The 13,683-nt window shown below is 38.7% G+C and overlaps 1 pseudogene; it reads left to right on the top strand.

The window, feature by feature from the left end:
* Positions 1-11,172: 11,172 nt before the first annotated feature.
* On the top strand, positions 11,173-11,269 carry LOC130025903 (uncharacterized; annotated as a pseudogene).
* The last annotated feature ends 2,414 nt before the right edge of the window (positions 11,270-13,683 follow it).

Genomic DNA, 13,683 nt, shown 5'->3' with positions numbered 1-13,683 from the left:
TTTGTTCACTCACAATGCTACATTCTCTCCTGGATGCTTATTTAAAAATACTTGCCAATGTTCCTGTTTCCAAATGTTTTGAGTACTACAGTCCTGTTTGCTATTGTTAGACCTTTCTCTTGTTTTATTTTGTTTTGTTTTGTTTTATTAAACACCATGAGTTACAGTTGTGGACTTACAAGTTGTGTGCTTGGGTTTCAGTCATACAATGATTGAGTACCCACCCCAACACCAGAGCCCATTCTTCACCCCTACAACTCCCAGTATCCCTCCCACCCCCTATCCCCCATCCTGCCCTGCCTTTGTGGCAGGGCACTCCATTTTCTTCTATCTCTCCTTTTCGGTGCTATAATTTGTAGGAGAGACTTCGGGTGGCAATCATGTTCTGTCTATAGACTGCTGTCAGTATGCATCTCCTATTCTGGGTGGATCTTCTCATCACCCTTTTTTTGGTGCTCCCTTCTCTATCTGAGCTGCATTTACCCATAGAGTGTGAGGCTGGTATCTAAGCCATGGAGTGAAGAACCTGGTATTTATCACAGCTGTTCTTGTTGTTATTCTCTTAGTTTGCTACTTTATGTTAACCAGTTGAATGCAGTCTTTCTATGTGTGTCCCTCTCTTTCTGACTCATTTCGCTTAGCATAATATTTTCCATGCAGTACCACTTATAAGTAAATTTCATGACTTCATTTTTTTCTAACTGCTACATAGTACTCCATTGTGTAGATGTACCAACGTTTCTGTAACCAGTCATCTATTCTCAGGCAATCGGGTTTTTCCATATTCTAGCTATTTTAAATAGTACTGCAATGAAAAAATAAGTGCAGGGGTCAATTCGACTATACTTTTTTGCTTCTCCGAGGTATATTCCCAGGAGTGGTATTGCTGGGTCAAATGGGAGCTCAAATTCTAATTTTTTGAGAATCGTCCATACTGTTTTCCGAAAGGGTTGAGCCAGTCGGCATTACCACCAGCAGTGAAAGAGGGTCCCTTTGTTGCCACATCGTGCCAACAAAGGTTGCCTTTGTTTTTTTGAATGTGGGCCAGTGTCTGTGGTGTGAAATGATATCTCATTGTTGTTTTGATCCGCATCTCCCTGATGTTTAAAGATGTAGAGCATTTTCTCATGTGCCTTTTAGCCATTCGGATTTCTTCTTTGATTAAGTTTCTGTTCATTTCGTTGCACCACTTTTTGTTGGGGTTGGATGTTTTCTTCTTGTGGAGTTCAATCAGTACTTTGTATATATTTGATATCAACCCCTTCTCAGATGTGTATTTGGAGAATATCCTTCCTCATTCTGTAGACTCTCTCTGTATTTTAGTCATTGTTTCTTTTGAGGTGCAGAAGCTTCTTAGTTTAAGATATTCTCACTTGCTGGCCAGGGACGTGACATCCTTGAAGATATCATTACCTTCAATGTCATGGAGGGTTTTGCCAACTTTGTCTTCAATGTACCTTATGGGTTCCGGTCTGATGTTTAGGTTTTTGATCCATTTTCATCTTACTTTTGTACATTGTGTTAGGCAGAGATCGAAGCCCAGTAGTTTGCACGTAGTCGTCCAGTTTTGCCAGCACCATTTGTTAAAAAGACTTTCCTTACTCCACTTCGCATTTCTTGTCCCTTTTTCAAAGATTAGATGGTCATATGTTTTAGGGGAGATGTCAGTATATTCAACCCCATTCCATAGCTCTGCAGCTCTACCTTTGTTCCAGTATCATGCTGTTTTAATTATTACTAATTTTTGTAAAGTTTGCGGTTCGGGAGGTTAATGCCTCCCATTTTCTTTTAACCAAGAATTGCTTTAGCTCTTCGTGGGGGTTTATTGTTCCATATAAATTTCAGGAGTGTTTGCTCCAATTCTTTGAAGAATGTCATGCATAAACTAATAGGAATCGCATTGAATTTGTACAGTGCTTTTGGATGTATTTCCATTTTGACAATATTAATTCTCCAGATCCATGAACAGGGGACATTTTTCCATTTCCTCGCTTCCTCTTTTATTTCAAGAAGCAGCGTTTTGTAGTTTTCTTTGTACAGTTCCTCTACTTCATTAGTTAAACTAATTCCTATGTAGTTGATTTTCTGGCACACAATTGTGAATGGGATTGTTTTCATCTTGTCATTTTCTTCTCTCTCACTATTTGTGTGTAGTAAAGCCATGGACTTTTAGGTATTTATTTTATACCTGTAACTTTACTCTCGAGTCTATCAATTCTAGGAGTTTCTTGGTAGAGTTTTTAGGGTTCTTTAAGTATAGTATCATATCATTTGCGAATAGTGAGAGCTTGCTTTCTTCCTTTCCTATTTGGATGGCCTTAATCTCTTTTGCTTGCCTAATTGCTATTGCTAGTATTTCCAGTACTATGTTCAACAACAGTTGAGAGAGTCTGAATCCTTATCTCGTTACTGATCTTAGGGGGAACGCTCTCAGATTTTCCCCATTGAGGATGATGCTTGCTGTATGCTTGTGCTAGCTGGCTTTAACTATATTGGGGTAAGTCCCCTCTATCCCCAATTTGGCGTGGGTTTTCATCATAAACAGATGCTGGATCTTCTCAATTGCTTTCTCTACATCTATTGATATGATCATATGATTTTTATCTTTTGTTGATATGATGGATTATATTGATTGATTTCCGAATGTTAAACCATCCTTGCATCCCGGGGATGAATCCCACTTGGTCATAGTGTATGATCTTTTTGATGAGCTGTTGAGTTCTCTTTGCTAGTATTTTGTTCAGAATCTTCTCATCCGTGTTCATCAGTGATATCGGCCTGTAGTTTTCTTCTCTCGTGGTGTCTTTGTTTCCATTTGGTATTAGAGAGATATGGGATTCATAGAAACTGTTTGGGAGAGTTTCTGTTTTTTCAATTTCCTGGAAAAGTTTGAGAAGGACGGGCAGTAGATCCTCTTTAAATGTTTGGAAAATTTCGGTAGTGAATCCAACTGGACCTGGGCTTTTGTTTTTGGGAAGAATTTTGACTACAGTTTCAATTACATTTTTATGACTAGGTCTATTCGGGTATTTTATATCCTGTTGACTCATTTTTGGGAGATTATAGGAATCCAGGAATTTATCCATTTCTTCTAAATTCTCTTTTTTTCTTGGCATACAGACTTTCAACGTAGTCTCTGATGATCTTTTGAATTTCTTTGGTTTCCATTGTGATATCTCCATTTTTATTTCTGATTAGGTTTATTAGTTTTCTCTCTCTCTGTTTCTTTGTGAGTGTTGCTAGTGGTTTATCTATCTTGTTTATTTTCTCAAAGAAACAGCTCTTGGTTTCATTGATCTTTCGGATTGTTTCTTAGGTTTCCATGTCGTTGATTTCTGCTCTAAGTTTTATGATCGCTGTCCTTCTGCCCGATTTAGGCTCCTTTTCTTGATCCTTTTCTAAGATCTTGAGCTGTGAAATAAGTTGCTTATGTGCATCTTTTCTTCCGTCCATAGATATGCTTGCAGAACTATGAATTTTCCCCTTAATAGGGCTTTAGCTGCATCCCATAAGCTCTGGTAGTTCGTGTCTTCATTCTCATTTGTTTCCAGGTATCTTTTGATTTCTTCCTTGACGTCCTTCTTGACCCACACATTGTTCAGCAGTGACTTGGTTATTTTCCAGGTGTTCGATTTGGTTTTCCGTGTCTGTGTGTGATTCACATCTATACTCACTGCATCATGTTTCTAAAAGATTGTTGATACTCTTTCTATCTTCCTGATTCTATTGAGGTATGGTTTGTGGCCTAGCACATAGTCTATTTTGGAAAATGTTCCAGGAGCACTGGAGAAGAATGTGTATTCTTTCTTTGGGGCGTGTAAAGCCCTGTATAGGTCTATAAGTCCTTTCTCTTCTATTTCTTCATTCAAAGCCAATGTTTCCTTGCTGAGTTTTGTTCTTGTTGATCTATCCAGAGGTGATAAGGCGGTGTTGAAGTCTTCATCTACTATTGTGTTGCTAGCACTGTCCTCTTTAAAATCTGTTAGCAGTAGTTTTAAGTATCAAGCTGTTCCTTCATTAGGTACTTATACATTTAAGAGTATGATTTCTTCCTGTTGTATGTATCCCTTGATGAAGAGAAAGTGGCCTTCGCTGTCCCTTCTATTTTTTTTCAGCCTGAAATTAATGTTGTCTGATACTAGTGTGACCATCCCAGCTTTTGTGAGGGAGCTGTTTGCTTGCAGGATTGTTTTCCATCCTTTCACTTTGAGTCTGTGTTTGCTCTGATTGTTCAGATGAGTTTCTTGTAGACAGCAGAATGCTGGTTTCAGTTTCTGGATCCATTTTGCCACTCTGTGTCTCTTGGTACGTACATTTAGACATTGACATTAAGGGAGAGTATTATCATGGGGTTTTGTGCCATCTTCCTGTAGGAGTTGATTGTGTTTACACGTGTTTTCCTTCTTTTCTTACAGGAGCCCGTTTAGTTCTTCTTTTAGATTTGGTTTCGAGTGTATGAAGTTCCTGAGTTTGTGTTTATCTAAAAAGTGCTGTATCCTTCCACTGAATTTGAGTGAGAGTTTAGCTAGATAGAGTGTTCTCGGTGATGCGTTCATTTCTTTGAATTTTTTCACTATATACAACCATTGCCTTCGGTTTTGAGGGTTTCCACTGATAGGTCTGCTGTGAATCTAAGGGGTGCTCCTTTGTAGGTAATTTCCTTCTTTGACCTTGCTGCTTGTAATATTGTGTCTCTGTCCACAGCATCCATCGTTATGACTATGATATGCGTGGAGTGTTTTCTGTGGGGTGTCCTTTAGCTGGTACCCTTCTGGCTCCTTGGATCTGGATGTCTGCTTTCCTTAACGCTGGGAACTTTTCAGCAATGGTTTCTTTTACTCTAGCTTTTTCATTGGGGTTGTTTCCCTGTCCTTCTGGTACTCCAATGATTCTAATGTTGTTCCTCTTGGCATCATCCCCTTGGTCTCTGATTCTCCTTAGAGCCATTTTGAGGTCTTTTCCTATTGTTTGTTCTTCCCAGTGTGATTTCTGTTGCTCATCTTCAAGCTCGCAGATCCTCTCTTCAGCTGCACTTATCCTATTGCTAAGGGCACTTACTAACTTTTTAATTTCATCCACTGAATCCTTTATTTGTGAATCTTCTTTTTGTAGCTTTTTAAATTTCTTTTCTCTTTTCTTCCTGTATTTTCTTTGCTCTCTTTTCTATTGTTTTTTCATTTCTTCTTTTAGTCTTTGGATATCTCTTCCATTGATTCTTTGAACATCCTCTGCATTTTATCCTGGAATTCTTTATCAAAGAGAGTGCAATTGTGGAAAACCTCGGTTGAGGATTCGGGATTCTTTTCTTCATATTCTCCTTGTGGTGGAGATTTGTGCTTTGGAGGAGGTACTTTTTAGTTTTGAGTTTGTAGAGCACATTTCATACAGGTCTTTGTTAGAAATGGAGTAGGCGAGTGGGATGTTGTTGTATTCTAGTAGAGGTGGTCAGAAACTGTGGGAACTTTTCAGCAATGGTTTCTTTTACTCTAGCTTTTTCATTGGGGTTGTTTCCCTGTCCTTCTGGTACCCCAATGATTGAAATGTTGTTCCTCTTGGCGTCATCCTCTAGGTCTCTGATTCTCCTTAGAGCCATTTTGAGGTCTTTTCCTATTGCTTGTTCTTCCCAGTGGGATTTCTGTTGCTCATCTTCAAGATCGCTGATCCTCTCTTCAGCTGCACTTATCCTATTGCTAAGGGCACTTACTAACTTTTTAATTTCATCCACTGAATCTTTTATTTGTGAATATTCTTTTTGTAGCTTTTTAAAATTCTGTTCTCTTTTCTTTCTGTATTTTCTTGGCTCTCTTTTCTATTGTTTTTTCATTTCTTCTTTTAGTCTTTGGATATCTCTTCCATTGATTCTTTGAGTAGGTCCTTGAATAACCTCTCCATTTTATCCTGGAATTCTTTATCAAAGAGAGTGCAATTGTGGAAAACCTCGGTTGAGGATTCGGGATTCTTTTCTTCATATTCTCCTTGTGGTGGAGATTTGCGCTTTGGAGGAGGTACTTTTTAGTTTTGAGCTTGTACAGCACATTTCATACAGGTCTTTTGTTATAAATGGAGTAGGCGAGTGGGATGTTGTTGTATTCTAGTAGAGGTGGTCAGAAATTTTTAGTCGGTATTAGGCGACAAAGTGAGAGATGAAAGTCCTGAGTGCCCAGATTGGGAAACATAACTGCGGCTGGCCACCCAGGAGAAGGCCACGCCCACTTCTGGGAGGACAAGCTCCCTATATGGTGGCCATGTCCCTGGCCCATCCCAGGGTCACTCCCACCCAGGATCCTGGAATGTAGGAGGAGCAATGGAAAATCCCATGGAGCTGCCTCAGGTGTCCCCTGCTAGAGGGTGTCCAGTTCTGCAGGAAAAGGCGGGGGGCTGGGGGTGAGGAGTGGAGGAGTGGTGAACCTGGCTTGTGCTCCCTCTACCCACCTGGAGGGGAGGGGCTTATTAGGTGATGGATAGTCCAAAGAAGCTGCTGCAGGTCTTCCCCGCAGTTGTACCCCTGTGGAGGGTGTCGAGTTCAGCGGGAAAAGGCACGGGGCTCTTGTTTTATTTTTACTTTATATTCCAATCTTAATGGTAGCACCAGATACTCAGTCAACCTAGCTAAACCCTAAAGTCTCTTCCACTTTCTCCTGCACAAGTCTCTGCTTTCTGACAAAAGGGAGGACCTCAGAATGCTGACATAAATCTAATACCCAGGGCCGCAGCAGATAGTGTAGTGCTTATGGAACTTGTCTCACATGCACTCAATTTGACTCCCAGCACCACATGATTGCCAGAGTATCAAAGGCTGTATAGCCTCAGAGGACCCCAGGCACCATAGCCACGTTTTCTGACAATTGTCTGTAGGGCCCCCACACCTCCTGAGCATTGCTTTACAGACTCTCCCAGCAACCAAAAAATATGTAGTGCCCCAGAAACATGTACTTGTCTTAAATAGGGAGCCTCACTTGAGGTGAGCTTCACACGGAAATATTGCATGAAAAAATAAATCAAAGAGCAGGGGAGACAGTGTAAATCATGTGAGTACAGATCATATATTTGGTGAAATGTGTTAAGATTCAGATGCCCTAGTCTTCGCACCAGGGATATTCCTTCAAAAATGCCCCAATATACTGGAAAGGTTCTAGAACATTAGATGACTGAAACTCAATTATGAGCAACTTTGTAACTTTGTATCTCTTGGTAATTCTAATCGTTAAAGTAAATTTTAAATAAACCCATCAAAGTTACCTTTTTACCACTAAATGGGAAAGATACTTTCTAATACTTATCCTCACCAAAAGCTCAACAGAGTGTGACACTTGCCAGGAAATGTCCTCCCTTGCATTTTTCTCATGATACTTATTAGTACTTCACTCTTCTGTTTCTTCCCTTTACTCATGCCAAATCTTCCCATCTCCCTTGCAAGCTCCTGAAACATTATCCATTCAACATTGATGCACTTTGCCACTGCTCCTCTTGACGTCTTGTCCATGAACTGATTCTAAAACATAACATAGCTGCAATTACAGTATTCATGCCAAAGACAGTCATTGGTATATCTTTGCGTTTAGCTTTCTACAAGCTATTGGCACACAGGTTAGTAACATTTTTTTTCCTACAGAGAACACAAAAATAGATATGCTGAGTTTTAAAGTTCCATCAGTATTCTGAGGTACAAATGAAGGATATATATTTTTAACGTTTTATCCAATATCTGTGAGATAGACCATTGCAAATCTATTCGTAATTTTCTTCTTGTCATACAATGATCCAACATCCGTCCCTCCTCTAGTGTACATTTCCCAAAACCAATATTCCTGGTTCCCTAAAACCATCCCACAACACCCTACCCCCAACCCCAGTGTGTCTCTATGGCAGGCTCTTTAATTCTTTCTCTCTGTCTCCTTTTTATATTGTGCATTAAGGGTCTCGTACAGATACTAAGAGGTCATCATATTTGTTCAAGGAATTTAGCATTTTCATCAGGAAGGTAAGCCTGGAGTAGCTTTGAGGTATGAAAATGACTGCTGAGGCTTCCATAAGTACAGGGCAGTGGGGGTGGTATGCCCATCCTGCCCAGAGAAAGCCTGGAGATTTCAGTCACAAAACCCGCATATCCGAATTTTCAGCTGTTATATTTCAGTGAGAGCCATCCTGGGACGATGGAAATCAGAGGAGAGCATGGTGGCGATTTTGGATTGTGGGAGCAAGTGGCTGCACTGGGTTCTGGTTGGGTGGGCACCAAACTAACCTGCCTCCCTCCGATTTACCCTAGTGTGTTCAGCCTTTTGCAGTTCCAAGGTTAACTGTGGCTGTCGATATCTTCCAGATTTGTCTATGGGTCTCTGAAACAAGACCAATCCATTAGCTTGTATAGCTGAGCCAGGAGTGGTTTGTTAACATGGCTCCCACATATCTTTCGGGAGTTTAATTTCTCGGGAAACGAAGTCCTGAGTTGTTGGGAGCCAGCCAGAGGCACAGTGGCGATTTGAATTTATCAGGAAGCATGAAGACACCATCAGACTGTTGATGTACTCACCTGAGGGTACAGGTTGACTTCCTGGAGGCAATGCACCACCAGACTAACAAATATTCATTGAATTAATGAATGAATAATCAACATTTTCAAAATGTGTCTCTTTCTTGCATTTTAGAAGGGTAACTTCTAACAGGAAAATAATCTTCATGGTATAATCAAGACCTACGATTTATTCTTAATATATTTAATAAAAGCTACACATTTTGAAATTTATACAAAGAATTTCTTTTAAATTATCTGTCTTCATAATTTGCTTGTAAATTACTAAGATATCACTTTTTATTCCACCGTTCTTAGTATAGAAATTTATAGACAGAATGTGCTAAGTAAAACTTCATTTTGGCACTTCTTTTCAATGTAGTACTGGAAGTACTTGGAAGAGAAAATAGATAAGAAAAAGATATTAAGAGTTTTTCATGTATGAAAGTTAGAAATAATCTCTCACTATTCACAGAAGATATCATACTATATTCAGAGAATACTAAAATCTCTACGAAAAACACCCAGAGACAATAGACATTTATAGTAAAATTGCAGGCTATAAACTCAATACCTAAAAGTCTATGGTTTTTTTATATGCAAGCAATGAGAGAGAAGAAAGTGACATGAAAAAGCAATCCCATTCACAATCGTGCCTCAGAAAATCAACAACCTTGGAATCAGATTAACTAAAGAGGTAAAGGACCTATACATCAGGAAATTAAAAAGGACACGAGGAAATGGAAACATATATACTGCATATGGAATGGGAGAATTAACATTGTCAAAATGGCAATTCTCCACGAAGCATTGTAAAAATTCAACTTGATCCCTATAAAGATACCCATGACATTCTTCAAAGAAATTGATCAAGCACTCCTGAAATTCACATGGAACAACAAATGCACACGAATAGCTAAAGCAATTCTTGGGGAAAAGACAATGGAGGCATCACCTTCCCCAACCTCAAACTCTACTACAAACGATAATAATGAGAACAGCATGGTACTGGAACAAAGGCAGAGCTGCAGACCAATGGAAAAGGATTGAATATACTGACACACACCCTCAAATATATAATCATCTAATCTTTGATAAGGGAGCAAGAAATGTGAAGTGGATCAAGAGAGTCCTCCTTAACAAACGGTGCAGAAAAAAACTGGACAGCTACATGCAAAAAAAAAAAAATGGCTCAGACCTCTACCTAACACCATGCACAAAAGTCAGATAAAAATGGGTCAAAGACCTCAACATCAGACCAGAATCCCTCAGGTTCATTGACGACAAGGTCGGCAAATCCCTCCACGACATTGAAGCTAAAGGTATCTTCAAATATAACACTCCACTTGCCAAGCAACTTGAAACAGAGATAAACAAAGGGGACAATCTTAAATTAAGCAGCTTATATACCTCAAAAGAAACAGTGACTAGAAACAAAGACTCCGCCATGCAGGCAAGATACTCGCAGAAGCCTACCAGGTTCTCTGAGAGTGAGAACTGGACAATCAGAGTTGCTGTCTTCTAAATAAGATCCAGTTTCTGGATGTTGGCCATTGATGGCATTACATGGATCCAGGGGCAGTTCGTGGTTGTAGCACTTAATTATTAGAAGATGGGGGATCTGGAAGGAGGGGGTACAGTCTTGATCTGAGCAGCCATGGAGATCTCATCCCCCGGTCCCACACATCTGGGTTCCTCTTCCAGTTCCTTCATGCATGAGGTTCCTTCAAGCTTGGGAAGGGTGGACTTAAGCGTACCTATGGCTGGTTGCAGAGGTCTTCAGCTGCCGGGGCTCTAATCAGGGCGGTGAGGGAAACTCACCCCGGCACCTCCAAGAGGCCTCAGTGAGGAAAGCCAGGTGCGAGGTCAGGAGACTGTCGTTTTAGACATATTTGGAATTAATTTTAGATCGAAAAGTACACATCATTCAAAATACTTATGTGCTTAGTAATAAATTACTACACACTTGTTCAATCACCTCAGAGAACCCACTCTGCTCAGAGAACTAGATTTTTAATTACAGGTCTGTTTTGCCCATGTTTCATGACTGAGAATCACTATCAGTAGATATGAAACTCACTACACACAAAGATGCACACAGGTTACTTTGAGTCATCTATGTTGTTAATGTGAGTTGGCCATTAAACTTCACTGAGACCCTTTGTTCTGTCCTTTATAGGAGCCTGATGAGTCTCACCTTCCGTTCAAGTTGAACTTGTAATAAGGTGGAATGAAATCATCAATATGATCCTCACCTCATCCTTCAGGAGAAAAATCCTACATACATTCAAGGTGGTCAAAGTGCAGAAAACACCATCCACCTTTTCCTGGAGATGTACATGGGACTGAGGTGAGAACAGCAAAAGGCTCTATTTTAATGTTCTTAATGAAGGATTCAGGGAACAACATTAAAAAAACTCATATACCATCTTCCAAAAGAATTATTTTGTAAAACTGATGCCTGGGGTATGGTAAATGATAATATATAAAAACCATATTTTTATTTCTGGGACATTAAAGTTCTAAATCTATTTATTCATGCTGGTTTGAAATACATTCCTTGATTAGGAATCATTGTCTGCCATAGGAGTGAGGAAGGACAACACTCAAAGTAATAAGAAGAGAAAAATATGGGAAAATATGGAAAAATTAACTCCTACTAAGTTTGATAACACGTATACTAAAATTGAAATGATACAATGATGAGCATTGTCCTTGCACAGAGATAACATGCAAACTTGTAAAGCATTCCATAATTTTGTTGCAAGAAGAATTAACAGGTATACTTTAAGCTAAGACAATCCCCACAAGTATAAAAATTATACATAAAGAGAGCACAAATCCCCAAAACAACAATCTCTCTCAATGTCAATGGACTAAATGTGCCAATTCAGAGGCACAGAATAGGAAGATGAATTAGAAAACTGAACCCAAAATTCTGCTGCCTGCAAGAAACATGTCTGAACAATCAAAGCACCCATGGGCTAAAAGTAAAAGGCTGGGAAACAAGTTTTCAAGAAAATATCACCTCCACAAAGCTGGAGTGGCCATACTAGTATCAGACCACATGGACTTCAGGCTAAAGGTTATCAGAGACAGTGAAGGTCATGTCTTAATGATCATGGGATATGTACATCAGAAAGAACTCACCCTCCTCAATGTATATGATCCTAATGACAGACCAGCAAAATACTTTAAAACAACTTCTAATAGACTTATAGAAAAACATTGATAGCAACACAATTCTAGTAGGAGATTTCAACACTTCTTTGTCACTTCTCGATAGATCAAACAAACTGAAGCTCTTCAAGGAAATATTTTATTTAAGGGAAGTAATGAACAACTGTTGGCTTAGAGAAGAAATCAAAGCGGAAATAAAAAGGTTCCAGAAACAAATGTGAATGAGGACACTAGCTATCAGAACTTGTGGGACACAGCAAAAGCAGTGTTAAGAGGAAAGATTATAGCTCTGCCAGAATTCATCAGAAGAAAGAAAGGGCCTACATGAATAAATTAGAGCTCAAGATTTTGGAAATAACCAACAAAAGTAGTCCAAACTAGGCTGGAGGAAGGAAATAATAAAACTTGTACCAGCCGTCAATGAGCTAGAATCCCAAAATACAATCCAGAAGACCAAAATGAACAAAAACTGGTTCTTTGAGAAAATAAATAAGATCAATAAACCATGAGAAGCCTCTCAAAGAAACAAAGAGAAAGAATTCTAATAAATCGAATCAGAAATGCAAAGGGGGGTATCCTAATAGAAAGTACAGAAATCCATAGGATCATCAGAGATTATTTTGAGAATCTTTGCAGCAGGAAATGAGAGAATCTTGAAAAAATTGATAAATTATTGGATTCCAATTACCTCCCAAGACTGAACCAAGAAGATTTGGAATACTTGAACCTATAACTACCAAGGAAATTGAAATGATGGTCAAAATTATACCCCAAACAGAATCCAGGGCCCAGATGGATTCAATAGTGAAATATTTCAATCCTTTAAAGAGGAACTGCTTCCAACATTTTTTTGATTTTCCAGGAAATTGAAGAAACAGAAATACTCCCAAATAGTTTCTATGAGGCAAAGATCACCCTAATACTGAAATCGACAGAGACATCACAAAAAAAGAAAATTGCAGACCTATTTCCTTTGTGAATATAGATACAAAAATTTTCAATAAAATACCAGCAAAGAGAATCTAGAAAAAACTAAACAAAAGATCACACACTATGACCAAATAGGTTTAGCTTGGGGATGCAAGGATGGCTTAACATTCTCTAGTCAATCAACAGAATATACAATCTCAATAAGATAAAGATAAAAGTCATATGATCATATCAATAGATGTAGATAAAGCATTTGATGAGATCCAGCACCCATTCATGATGAAAAACTCTCAACAAAATGGGAGTTGAAAGTACTTTCCTCAATATAGTCAAAGCAAATTACCACAAACCCACAGCAAGTATTATTCTCAACGGGGAAAAACCAAAGGCTTGGAGCAGAAATCAATGAAATAGAATTCCAGAATACAATCAGGCACAAAACAAGTTACCCACTCTCCACACTTCTATTCTTCATAGTACTTGAAGTACTTGCCATATGATTTTGGTAAAAAAAAAGATATCAAGGGCATCCATATCAAAAAGGAAGAAATCAAGCTTTTACTATTTGGAGATAACATGATACTATACTTAGAAAATCCCAAAGAATCTCCAAAAAAGCTCCTGGGAACAATAGATTTGTTTAGTAAAGTAGCATATTACAAAGTCAATATCTGGTACGCCATGGCTTTCCCATATATTAATAATGAAAGAGAAAAAAAGAGAGAGAAAAACAATCCCATTCACAATAATACCTCAGAAAATCGAGTATATTGGAATCAACTAAAAAGGTTAAGGAACTATACCAAAAAAAAAAACCCTACAAAACACTACTTCAGGAAATCAGAGAGTAGATGAGGAAATGGAATCACATCCCATGGTCATGGATTGAGAGGTTTAAAACTGTCAAAATAGCAATACACCCAAAGCTCTATAAAGATTTAATGCACTTTCTATAAGGATACCCATAACATTTTTCAAATAAATAGATTAAACACTCTTGAAACTCATACACAACCATAAACTCCCATGAAGAGCTAAAGCAATCTTTGGTAAAAAGAAGAAGG

The sequence above is a fragment of the Sorex fumeus genome, unplaced genomic scaffold (genome assembly GCF_029834395.1).
Source record: "Sorex fumeus unplaced genomic scaffold, SorFum_2.1 ptg000032l, whole genome shotgun sequence".
Taxonomy (NCBI): Eukaryota; Metazoa; Chordata; class Mammalia; order Eulipotyphla; family Soricidae; genus Sorex; species Sorex fumeus.
This window is presented reverse-complemented; position numbering and strand designations above follow the sequence as displayed.